The following is a 13,263-nucleotide window of genomic DNA, read 5'->3' on the forward strand; positions in this document are numbered from 1 at the left end:
GGGCCCTGCTCGCAAGCTTACAATCTATGAGGAAATGGGGAAACAAAAGGTAAAAATAAAGTTATTATTTGATATCATTTTAACATTAGATCAAATATTTGGTTAGTTTTGTAGAACAGTTTAATCTTGTTTGTAAAGTTCTTGCTAATGGCGACTGAACTGATTTAGAAATCTAAAATAAATTAAAACTTTTAGCAGATCGCTCCAAGTATTGTAGACTATTTTAGTACAGAGGAACAGTGTGTACAAATTTGTTACAAGTCATAAGGTGTCATGTGCATTAGCATCAGAAAAGCACAGGAAGCCACCGTTATCAATACAGAAGTAGTAGGCTGCTGAATTACCAAACACAGGAGCACATTTTGGGAGTGGGCTTTTATCATCTGTTTTTTTTAAAATCATTTTTAGATTTTTGCTTGAGTGTAACACTAATACCTTTGAGCCTAATTTATAAATTCAAAAAGGATGCCTGATACATTTTCCACAAGTAATGAACTTGGTTTCTATAACATTCAGTCAGAGTATGCTAATTTTCCTAGATCATGTCATCCCTGGAGAACAGTTGCAAAAGAAACCCTGACTTTTTCATATATATGTGTTTAAATTCAGGTCAATTAATAAGCAATGCCCATTTTCTCTCCAGTTCTACAAACTGATGTGAATAGTGCAAATGGTAATAAATATTAGACATTAATTTGATGTGTGCAAATAGTGAAGACCAGAAGAACTCCCTCTCGATAGGGTAAATATGATTTTTTTTACATTCTAGCCATTTTACCATTACACTAGTTATTGTGACCCATTTAAGTTATCTCTTGTTCACTTTAATTGGAAAGACTTTGGTATCCATGCAGAGCTGCATTTTCCGAATTTACTATGTTTCCAGTATTTATGTATAAATCTATTAGTCTGAATTGCCTGGACAACAGTTCTTTGTAATTCATTCTTATGGGTCAAAGCTACTGTCTGGTTAATTGGATGTCCTAGCTCTGAATCAGTCTTATGTTCTGACGATCCTTTTATGCCTATAGCTCTGATCTCATACTGTTCACTTTTGACCTTCACTTGTTCTAACTATGGGACTCTCTTTGCCTTTTTTCTTTGAACTGAGCTGTCAATCTCTTTAGTTCCTCAAAGCGCGGTCAAGCAATAATATGCTGTTTTCTCCATGATCTCCAATCTAGATTGTTCTCAGTCTAAATTTGCTTCCACATGGTTGTGACTAGCATGATGCAAATTACATTACCATTGTTTTGCTATTATTATTATGAGATTTTATAATAGGTGCAAATGTGATATAATTATATCCCATAGATAAGAATTGTTCACATGAGTGTACAAAAAAATAGTTTGGTATCTGATTTTTTAATGTAATATAACAATGCTACTCGCTTGGGATTGATCTGAGTTATTACAGGAACCATTTCTGTTTAGATTCCGGCTGTTTTATTGCAGTCCTCATAAACCACATCACAGGAAACTCAAATACAGCCCTTGTCCTGCTCAAAGTACAACATAAAGCATAAAGTCCATACAGTACTGCTGGTTAGCCTGCCTGGCTCAGAGTCCAGCTTCTTAGTCCTCTAGCAAAGGTATTCAGTCCAGGAGATCTGCATACCTCCATACACACAAGCAAGTGTGAGACAAACAGCTCTCAATTTACAAAGCGATCCACATCCAGGGGTGGAGATATGGTGAGCAGCAGTCTCTCCCAACTCATCAGTTGCTCACAATCAATCTGTCATGGCCGATTAACCACCGTTAGTTCTATATGTACTAAAGCATTACTTCAAGTTTATCGCCCAACCACTCTGTGTCCGACATCCAACTTATATACCTCCCCCTCTGACTAAAGCCATGGGCTTGGCATCTTCTACCACTAGACATGGGATTCTCAGGAGGGCATTGATATTACCATGCAACTCCGGACACTAGTTTCTACATGGAATCAGAAATCCTGCAGGGCTAGAAACCAGCGGGTAACACAAGCATATTCCTTCTTTTTGATCCAGTGAGTGGGGCATGGCCTGACACTAATTTAATTTTTACCTTAAGGGATAGTATTGCATTGTGTCCACCTCCCACTTTATGGCCACACATTCCTTTTCTACAATGGAATAATTTTTCTCACATGTCGACAGTTTCCTATCAGGTAGGGAACAGGGTGCTCCCCTCCGTGTATCTGCTGAGAAAGTACAGCTCCTATTCCAACTTCTGAGGCATTCGTTGGAGTACAAATTATTTCTTAAAGTCAGGGCAAATCAGGACTGTCTGCATACAAAGAGCTACTTTTAGGTCATGAAAGGCCAACTCCGCCTCCAATGTCCATTTGGCCATGACTGACTTTGTCCCATTAAGAAGGTCGGTCAGGGGTGTGGCCACCATGGCAAAGTTGTGGAATTAACCTCCTACAGTACCCCACAATTCCCAGAAAGGTCCTAACTTGCTTCTTTGAGAGTAGTTTCAACCAGTTCTGTATTGGGTTCACTTTATGGATCTGGGGTTTTATTTTGCATACTAAATAACCAAGGTATTTGACCTCCTCTTTCCCCATGACATATTTTTGGGGTTTAAAGAGGACTCTGCCTTCCTGAATGCATAAAACACTGTCTGGACCTTTCCCACATGACTTCCCCCAATCCGGGCTAAAGACTACAATATCGTCGTCCATGTATGCCACAGCGTAATTCTTGTGAGGTGTGAGGATCCAGTCCATGGCCCTCTGGAAGGTGGCTGGAGTCCGAACGGCATATGGACATATTGGAAGCAAGTGTCGGGTGTAAAGAAAGCAGTCTTTTCCTTGGCTTCTTGCGACATGGGGATTTGCCACTTTTATTACATGCAAGGTGGTTATGTATTTTGGCGGCCCAAGTCTTTCAATCAGCTCATCGACACACAGCATTGGATATGCGTGGATATGGAGACTTAGTTCCGATAATACTAAATCTTCATTCTTCATTGAGTTTTGAAACAAGAACAATTGGGTTAGACCACCCGCTTTTAGATTCCTCAATGACTCTGAGATTCAGCATACGCTCCAGTTCCTTGGAGATCAGTTCTCATGGGACTCTGGAATTCAGAAGGGCTTTGAATTCACCCACACATGGGGCTCCGTCAAAACCTCGTGTTCTAGGACATCTGTACAAGCTGGAAAATCTGAGAACAGGTCCCAATTCTGCTGCAATTCCCAAAATTGCTGTTTTAGAGCTTTTGACATTGTTTCAACTACTATGATGTCTTCAATGACCACCTCTGGCTTTACTATCAAATTTGGAATTTCAACGGGGTCCTTGTCTTGCTGTGCCTTGGTGGGTAGAGGCACAAGGGGATTTTGGAAGTGAGAGCCGTTAACTGGCAGGTGGGACAGGACTTGCAATACTTTAGGATTTCTTGGTGACATTCGGGCTAATAGAACCTCCGCATGACAGATGGCCACCCAAGACTTGTGAATGGGCCATGTCCAACACCCGCCATCTATAGGGTCCTGGTAACAATTGTTCCACTATCTCCTTGCTAACCTTAGTAACCTGGTACAATAAATCCCCACTTAATATAAAATAGGGAAACCTGTGTCAGCCCCTGTTTCCTGTGCTATGCTGTTTATAATGGATACCTTATTGAAGGCTTTTTAGAGTTAGGTGCTTGTGTTGGGCAGATCCAAACTTACTTCCAGTCACCCACCCCTATCTCAGGAATGCTAGCCTCAGAGAATAATACCTCCTGATCTCCCACCATTACACAGAAGGGAAACCCGTCAGGCTCTGAGGTTGCTGAGACTGCTTTAGGGCCACCCAGTTTCTTACCCGAGCAATCGAAGTCTCCGCCCCTTCCCCACAAGTCCCAACAACACAAAGTCCCAGGCTATGATAATTACGTACTGTAAATCCTGAACCACTCCAACCTCATGGGACTTTGTACCTTGGTCCGTCTCAATGTCCACATTGGCCAATGGATAGTCTTTAGTATCCCCGTGAATGCAGCGGATGCCAACCTTCTTCTTCTTCTCCATTTGATCCCAGGGAACAAATGGAGAGAGTCTAGTAGTCCAGTCATTTGCAGACAATTTACTTTTATAGTACAAGCTTGGGGCCACTCACTGGGTGGACAGTCCACACTGCAAGTGTGCGTAGAATGAACACTGGAGTCGTATGCTACAGTCCACTTGATTGGTGGTCAGAGGACAATGGTCAGCTATATGGCCTGGGCCGTGATATCGCCAGCAAATTATGTCCCCCGATGAGACCCTCAGAATGACCTTTGTCACCCCCTTGGACTTTGGATGCCCCACCCCCTTTTTAACCTGTGGAGTGGGCTGCCTCCCCAAGGAGCTGTTAACAGCCTGATACCTTTTCACCAGTCTAACCAAGTCATCAGCGCTCCGGGATCTCCCTGGGCAACCAAAGTCTGCATCGGGCTCGGAAGGAAGTGCAAAAACCGGTCCATTACAACTCGCTCCACTATCTGTGCTGCAGTAGAGGACTCCAGCTGCAACCACTTTTGGATGAGGTGCAACAGATCAAATATTTGGGAGCAAGGGAGTTTGTTATGGTGATATGCCCAGCGGTGGACCCGTTGTGCCCTGACAGAAATTTCCATTTTCAATTTCACATATCCTTTGGCATCCTGTAAGGCAAAATTTTATTACATCTTTTGTGGCTCCCACGTTAAAGGGAACTTGTCACCCCCAAAATCGACGATGAGCTAAGCCCACCAGCATCAGGGGCTTATCTACAGCATTCTGTAATGCTGTAGATAAGCCCCCGATGTACCCTGAAAGATAAGACAAAGAGGTTAGATTATACTCACCCAGAGGCGGTCCCGCTGCGGTGTCCATCGCTGTCCAGTCCGGAGCCTCCCACCTTCTTACGATGACGTCCTCTTCTTGTCTTCACGCTAAGGCTCTGGTGCAGGCGTACTTTGTCTGCCCTATTGAGGGCAGAGCAAAGTACTGCAGTGCACAGGTGCCGCTCCTCTCTGACCTTTCACGGCGCATGCGCACTACAGTACTTTGCTCTGCCCTCAACAGGGCAGACAAAGTACGCCTGCGCTGGAGCCGCAGCATAAAGACAAGAAGAGGACGTCATTGTAAGAAGATGGGAGGCCCCGGACAGGACCACGAAGCCCATCGGACCGGACCGCAGCGGGACCGCCCCTGGGTGAGTATAATCTAACCTCTTTTTCTCATCTTTCAGGATACATCGGGGGCTTAACTATAGCATTCCAGAATGCTGTAGATAAGCCCTTGATGCTGGTGGGCTTAGCTCATCGTCGATTTTGGGGGTGACAGGTTCCCTTTAAGTATGACTCCAAGAATTCCACCCACTGCTCAGGAGGAAGTTTCTCCCTATCAGCAATCCTTTCGAAAATGGCAATAAAACCTCTATATTGTCCCTGGAATCACTTTGTGCAAGGCCCTCTTCAACACTTTTCAGATAGAAAAATCATCATCTCACCTTGGAGTTGGAGTGGCCATCGTGCCACGAACCGCCACTGTGAGTAAATCTATCTGCTGCGGTTGTCAGTACTGTTACTGGTGAAGGTACTGCTGCTGGATTAGTTGATGGTGCTGCTGTTACATGAGCTGTTGTTGCTGCTGCTGGAGCTATTGCATAAGCAGCTTACTTGCCTCCTGGTATGGCAGGTGTTGCTGCTGTAGCTGTTGCTGGTGCTGCTGCTCTTGCACCACATATTTAATCATGTCCTCCATGCTGTCTGACGTTGCTCTCTGGCTTATAGCTGCCTTCACCCACGACATGCAGTTCTTCTGTAGCAGTCAGGCGTGTTCCCTGGGAAGCCTGCCCGCTTTCTCAATCAAACGTAACAATATAAAAAAACATTTGGCATCTGATTTTTTTTTTACACAATGTAACAATGCTACTCATTTGGGAGTGATCTGAGGTATTACAGGAACTGTTTTTATTTAAAGTCTGGCTGTTTTATTGCAGACCTCATAAACCGCATCACAGGAAACTCAAATACAGCCCTTGTCCTAATCAAAGCACAATATAAAGCATGAAGTTCATACAATACTGCTGGTTAGCCCGCCTGGCTCAGAGTCCAGCTTCTTTGTCCTTTGGTAAAGGTATTCAATCCAGGAGATATGCACACCTCCATACACACAAGCATGTGTGAGACAAACAGCTCTCAATTTATAAAGCGATCCACATCTCATCCGCTGCTCACAATCAATCTGTCATGGCCAATTAACTCCCTTTAGTTCTATATGTACTAAAGCATTACTTCAAGTTTATCAGCCAACCACTAGGTATCCGACAGCCACCTTACAGTACCCATAGACTTGAATGGGTGAGTCTCATCCAATATATGGAAGAAACTAGTGCCTTTTTTTCACGCACAGACCAAAAATATGGCCTTGGAAACAAGCCCTAAAGCTGAGCTACAAATTATTTTGCAGAATTAAAGGGATTGTTCATACAACTGTATTTTTGGCCTGAGTGCTGTCTATGAAAACAATGAACCGTACTCAGACCAATGTTATTCTCTGAGGCAGTACTGAGACACAATTTTTTCCACTGACATGCTGCGATATCACTTTGAAATCAGATGTCCTTCACCCATTCAAGTCTACAAGTGTGTGGAAAATATCAGACTCCGATTTCCGTGCACTCACAGAATGGAGAAAATGGAGAAATTTTGTTCTCAATCTTCTCCTCACAGTGTGCTACAATTCTCTCATACAAGAGGACTATATCACACTATGCCGACACTTGGATCAAACTCTTTTCAGAGTTTGATCCTAGTGTCATTAGCACATGCAGCACCAATCTCTCGGAGGAGAGAATCAATGGCCGCCTGACTATAACCTAAACATAAGTTTCTTACAATAGTTAGCGCAACACTCCCTAATGTCCACAATATTTTAGGAAAAATTGGGTCTGAAATTCCGGTTGTGGGATCCCGACATGCAGAAGTGTATCCTATTACCCTCCACAGCCCATCTCGCAATGAAAGCTTGAGGTCTCGCTCTATCCACTAATCCAGTGCCGCCGCATCGTTTTATAAACAGTGACCGAACATCCTTCGAGCAGATACCAATCGGTCACATTTTTGGGGACATTTCTCAGTGTTCTGCGCACTTTTTGCAAGTGCACTGTAACTTATATTTAGAAATATCAGTCTGAGGCTGCCCTTTCTTTTTTGAAAATAAAAAGGGCAGCCCCAAACTGGGGCCAGGTATTAAGTTAATATTGTTGTATCTAAGGGAGTCAGACACCGTAAATAAAGTCATGTGGAGTAGATATTATTGCCCCTAATTTGCAGCATGCAAACATATTCTTACTTCACTCACTTACTTCACTCAAAGTGCTAGCTTACCTGCGGTTTATACTCCATCTCCCACTCCACTCTTTATATTAGTAACATAAGTAAAGATGTATGCTTCTCTTTGTAAACCCTTGTGAAAAGGACAGGTTTATTGCATATTACACTTTTTTTTACTTAAAAGTTATATATTTTACATCTTCCAACCTTTGACCCTTATCTAGTAACAAGTCCAGACTATGGACCTATTTGTCCATAACTACATAAGCTCTAAAAACAGTGATCTAAACTGAACCTCCCTCATCCAATAAACAGTGCCATATGTGGAGCGCCCCCACACCGCCGCAGGGCCGAGGGGTACCCGGAGCCGGGCCTCTAGGTCTCAGTCCTGGGGTTGTCACGGTGGCTAGACCCGGTCCGTGGCCCTGTCTGTCAGTGGGGGACGTCCGGTGCAATAAGTGATGTTGTAGCGGTGCAGTTGTGGGGTGCAGGTCGCGGTAAATAACGAGGACACCAGGTTGCAGTCTCTTTACCTCTTTACTGAAGCTCTCTGGGTCCTCAGTCCGGAATACGGCTCACCAGGCTGCGCAAGTCCGGCCGGTCCAATGGCACTTCCAGAGCTCTCCTTGCAGGTGGAAATCGGTGCCTTCCTTCTAGCGCTATGTGTTGCAGTCCTTCCCTGCTGTGCTTACGGAAAGTACCCCACAACTGTTGTGTCTGTTTCTCGTGTTCCCTCACAACAACTTAATTCGCAATGATCTTCCTCGTCCCTCCAGATACTATGGTAGGAACGCACCCGTATGACGGGGAGGCTCGGAGATCTTCCGGGACTCTATCTGCGCCCCTCTCCTGTTGGTACCCCCCTTTGCCTTCCTGGGTGATGCGTGAGACAGTCCGCCTCAAGCTAACTGCCCTGCCGTAGGTCTGAGGTATGGCTTGAAACTCTTTACCTCCTCGGCGTTCCGGCCACCGGTAGTGCGCCTCAGTAAGGTGCTGCCTCTTTCAGCACAACCCTCACTGGTATCTCCTTTCGCTTGATTTCGTTTCTCACTCAGCACAATCTATCTCGCTTCTTAGTCCTTCCTTGGGCACCGCCGCTATGCTGAGCAGGCACGGTCCCTTTACGTTCTTTCCATGCCAAGCCTCTGCCAGGATCCCACCCCTGGCAGAGACCCTACAGTCTCTCCCTTCACAACACCCTCTGCCACAGGGTGTTGCTCCGTTCAATCCCGTCAGCGTTCTCTCTAACTTCCTGCCTGACCCCCAGTTTACCCACTATGGTGGGGAGTGGCCTAATGAATAGCACCCTTAGCTCCCCCCGGAGGCCCAGCTGTGAAATGTATTGGTGACTGTGATACCTGCTCAGAGAACTCCTTCCGTGCCATCGAACGCAGCATGGCCCCCCTTAGTGGCTGAACCATGCTACTGCAACGACCAGGACTCTGGGGCGCTGCACTCCCCCCTGGTTAAACACAGTACTCCGGGACTGGGAAGAAAAACAACAATACAGGTTAGCAAAAAGACATACAATTTTGTTGAGTGCAAATAACAATAAGTATACTTAAGTAGGCTTCCCTTTATGGGAGGTGAGGACACTTGTAACGTTACAAACATAATTAACCTTATAATTTACAGAGTATAAATAACTTCTGTTACCCAACCGGGTATTCTATTTAATGCAATTTTTGAAATAATAACTTAACATTGCCTTTAAGAAACTCACACTCTTAGTCTATCAAAGGCCTTCCTATAATCACATTATAAGGCATTTCAACTTTACATTCTCCTTCTTGTGAACCTGCAGGACCGCCTGTCCCTACGGCACCAGGCCTACTGCCTCTCCTTTCTTCTACAGGACCGCCCTGTTCAGCCAGGGCCTACTGCCTTTCGCTACTATACACAGTATAGACATAACATTCCTTTCGGTTGAAGAACTCTGAGCCAGCTCTACTCGGCCCCTTTAAGGACTCACTCTCTAACCCCTACGGGTTCACTCTCTGTCCTTAGCAACAAAGTAACTTTTCAATGGGGACGCAGGGTTTACCTTCTATCCTCACCCTCATTATTACTTCTCTTACTTTCAACTGTGCAGACCTCTACTTCTACCCCTACGGGCTCTCTGCATCTTTCCTGTCTTCAAAACATTATTCAAATTTCACATTTTAACAAATTCAACACATATAACTTAGCATGTAAAACAGTTACATTTCTTTTCAAGGCATCATTATGGCATTACTGTTCTGCAACAGTATCTCTCTCAAGTTCAGTTTCTCACATCCCCTTTAAGAGGAGACCAAGTCTTTCTAAGGTAGCTCGTCTCCTCAGCCTACCGGCCCATGCAAAGGTTCCGGCATGGTATCTTCGCAAAGTGTCTTTAACTAGAACCGGTAGGAAAGGTATCTTCGCAAAGTGTCCTTGGCTCAAACAAATAGGGCAAATATCTTCGCAAAGTGTCTTTGGCTAAAACCAGTAGGGAGCACCTTTAAGAAGGTGCAAACTATTTACAAGGGAAGTTCGAATCATGCACAGTCCATGATTTCTGCAGTTCTTTAAACTTGTGCAAAAATTTTAGGAAAGGAAAACAAACAAAGAGGATCCCGGGTGAACAGAGGGATCCATTAACCCTGGGCGGGTTTAGCAGCAACTTAAAGGAATAAAAGACAAACAGTAACTATTTACATTTTCATAAAGTGACTCTTCTTTCAGAAGTTTCCATGAGGCGCCTCCTGGCGGGCGGACCCCTGCAATCCAGGTTTCAGGTCCACTCCCGCTGCCAGATACACCCCATGGGTTCGGGTCTGTTGCACGACCAGGTCGTGCGCGGCGATCAAGGTCTGTGTTCCCACTTCTCTCTGTGCTGGCACATCCGGAACATCGGTCACTCGAAGGGGCACCTCTTTAGGCACGACAGTGGTGGCGGCGATCGGGTGGCAGATCGCAAGTTCCGTGGTCAGGCAGGTGGGGCCGACCAGGGTGGTTACAGATCGGTCACACGGCGGCACTTTGGCCACAGGGGCTGGTTTCTCTTTCTTGTAGACGTTCAGAGCGAACCACCCCTTTTCCCCAAGGTGCCGGGTGTAGGTAACACTGTCTCCCGGATAGAGGTCTCGATCGGGGTGACCCTCTCTAAGGTGTGACTCGACATCCCGTCGGTTAACAAAGACCTCTGCGTATAGCCCCGGTTCTTTAATGAAGCCCCAGCCTCCTTGGAGTTTAAAGACGGTGATGATGCCCTGCCTGCGCGGGGCCTGGTGAGTGGTGGGGTCCTTACGGGCCCGGTCCTTGACCGCCAAATCTTTTTGATGATAGGCCTCCCGTTTAGCCTGATGTGTTTTCTCTTCCTCTCGCCACTGCTGTTCTAGCTGGATCTGGTATTCCTCCCAGCTTAGGGCCTGCACCATTTCTCCCTTCTGGGTCTCCACCCCGGGGAACCCCATGAGATTGGATCCAGGGTTCACCCAGCGGCACACCGTGCGCTCCGCGCTGACCTCACACGGCAAGGGAGTAGGGGTGATTGGGGCTCGCATACTGTGTTCCATGCCCGTGGCTTCCTCCCATGGTAACAGGCGCTGAAGTCTATGGGTCCCCGGGAGAGGTGGTGCTGCTACGGGACCCACTAACACACCCTCTGCTAGTGGGGTAGGATCGGCGGACTCACCCACTGGTACGATTCCACTTTCCGCGACAGGTCCCGCTGGTTCTTCCGATGTCCGGGAATCCACTGCCGGTCCCACCTGATGCGGGGCCTGGACTCTTACATGCAGTTGGAGGAGCTGGTTATATAAATCCTCCATCTCGGCTCTCAGGAATTTGGTGTTATCCACTGAGGACAAGCTGCTGGGCTCAGCCGGGTAGTCAGGGGAGACTTCCACTTCAACCCCGCTGTCGGGTTCGGAGCTGCTGGCCATAGCGTCCTCCACGTGGGTCGCTTCCTGGTCTTTTTCCCGCTCTCTCCTGCGTGAGCAGTTTCGTTTTCTCTGCCTCCGCCCCCCATTAAGGATTAGGAGGCGGATCTCTGCTGCTGACGGACACGTCCTCACTGCACAGAAATATTTAGACTGGGCGGCCATTATTCTTCGCGCTCTCCAGCTCGTCTACGCCCACTCCACGCCCCTCTTCTCTTCCTGTGCTTTCCTCAGCGCTGCAATGGCGGCGGATTTTGGCGGCAAATGGCACAGCACACAGTCTTGCAATAAAGTACAGTCCAAGCACAGTAAATCACAGTCTCTAGGCACACATGACCTGATTCTTCAGGCTTAAGTAGATCCTGTTCGTGACGCCAAGTTGGAGCGCCCCCACACCGCCGCAGGGCCGAGGGGTACCCGGAGCCGGGCCTCTAGGTCTCAGTCCTGGGGTTGTCACGGTGGCTAGACCCGGTCCGTGGCCCTGTCTGTCAGTGGGGGACGTCCGGTGCAATAAGTGATGTTGTAGCGGTGCAGTTGTGGGGTGCAGGTCGCGGTAAATAACGAGGACACCAGGTTGCAGTCTCTTTACCTCTTTACTGAAGCTCTCTGGGTCCTCAGTCCGGAATACGGCTCACCAGGCTGCGCAAGTCCGGCCGGTCCAATGGCACTTCCAGAGCTCTTCTTGCAGGTGGAAATCGGTGCCTTCCTTCTAGCGCTATGTGTTGCAGTCCTTCCCTGCTGTGCTTACGGAAAGTACCCCACAACTGTTGTGTCTGTTTCTCGTGTTCCCTCACAACAACTTAATTCGCAATGATCTTCCTCGTCCCTCCAGATACTATGGTAGGAACGCACCCGTATGACGGGGAGGCTCGGAGATCTTCCGGGACTCTATCTGCGCCCCTCTCCTGTTGGTACCCCCCTTTGCCTTCCTGGGTGATGCGTGAGACAGTCCGCCTCAAGCTAACTGCCCTGCCGTAGGTCTGAGGTATGGCTTGAAACTCTTTACCTCCTCGGCGTTCCGGCCACCGGTAGTGCGCCTCAGTAAGGTGCTGCCTCTTTCAGCACAACCCTCACTGGTATCTCCTTTCGCTTGATTTCGTTTCTCACTCAGCACAATCTATCTCGCTTCTTAGTCCTTCCTTGGGCACCGCCGCTATGCTGAGCAGGCACGGTCCCTTTACGTTCTTTCCATGCCAAGCCTCTGCCAGGATCCCACCCCTGGCAGAGACCCTACAGTCTCTCCCTTCACAACACCCTCTGCCACAGGGTGTTGCTCCGTTCAATCCCGTCAGCGTTCTCTCTAACTTCCTGCCTGACCCCCAGTTTACCCACTATGGTGGGGAGTGGCCTAATGAATAGCACCCTTAGCTCCCCCCGGAGGCCCAGCTGTGAAATGTATTGGTGACTGTGATACCTGCTCAGAGAACTCCTTCCGTGCCATCGAACGCAGCATGGCCCCCCTTAGTGGCTGAACCATGCTACTGCAACGACCAGGACTCTGGGGCGCTGCATATGCATAATGCATAGTACACTGTAAATTGTAATGCAGAGAGCCAGGGTAGGAATCTACAAGCAACCTGTTCTGCTATCCCACACATGCAGTTAGACTTCCGAAGACTGATTACTTATGGTGAATCTTCCTTTATGGGGTATTCCCATCTCTAATATCCTATCCCAATATGCAGTATGTGTAATAATCATAATAATATTAGCAAATGCCTCTAATTAGAAATATAGTATATTTCTTCTAATTAGCTATGTCGCTTACCCCATTTGCAGGGCATTGCAGTAGTGTAGGTATCCATGGTTACGACAACTATCAACTAACTAACTGTCTCAATATGAGTGGTCATAACCATGGATATCTAAGTTACTGCAATGCCCTGCACATGGGGTAAACAACATAGCTAATCAGAATAACTATCCTACATTTCTAATTGAAGGTATTTGTTACTACTATTATTATTATTATTACACCTACAGTGGGGCAAAAAAGTATTTAGTCAGTCAGCAATAGTGCAAGCTCCACCACTTAAAAAGACGAGAGGCGTCTGTAATTTACATCATAGGTAGACCT

This window comes from Ranitomeya variabilis, chromosome 6, assembly GCF_051348905.1.
Source record: "Ranitomeya variabilis isolate aRanVar5 chromosome 6, aRanVar5.hap1, whole genome shotgun sequence".
Lineage (NCBI taxonomy): Eukaryota > Metazoa > Chordata > Amphibia > Anura > Dendrobatidae > Ranitomeya > Ranitomeya variabilis.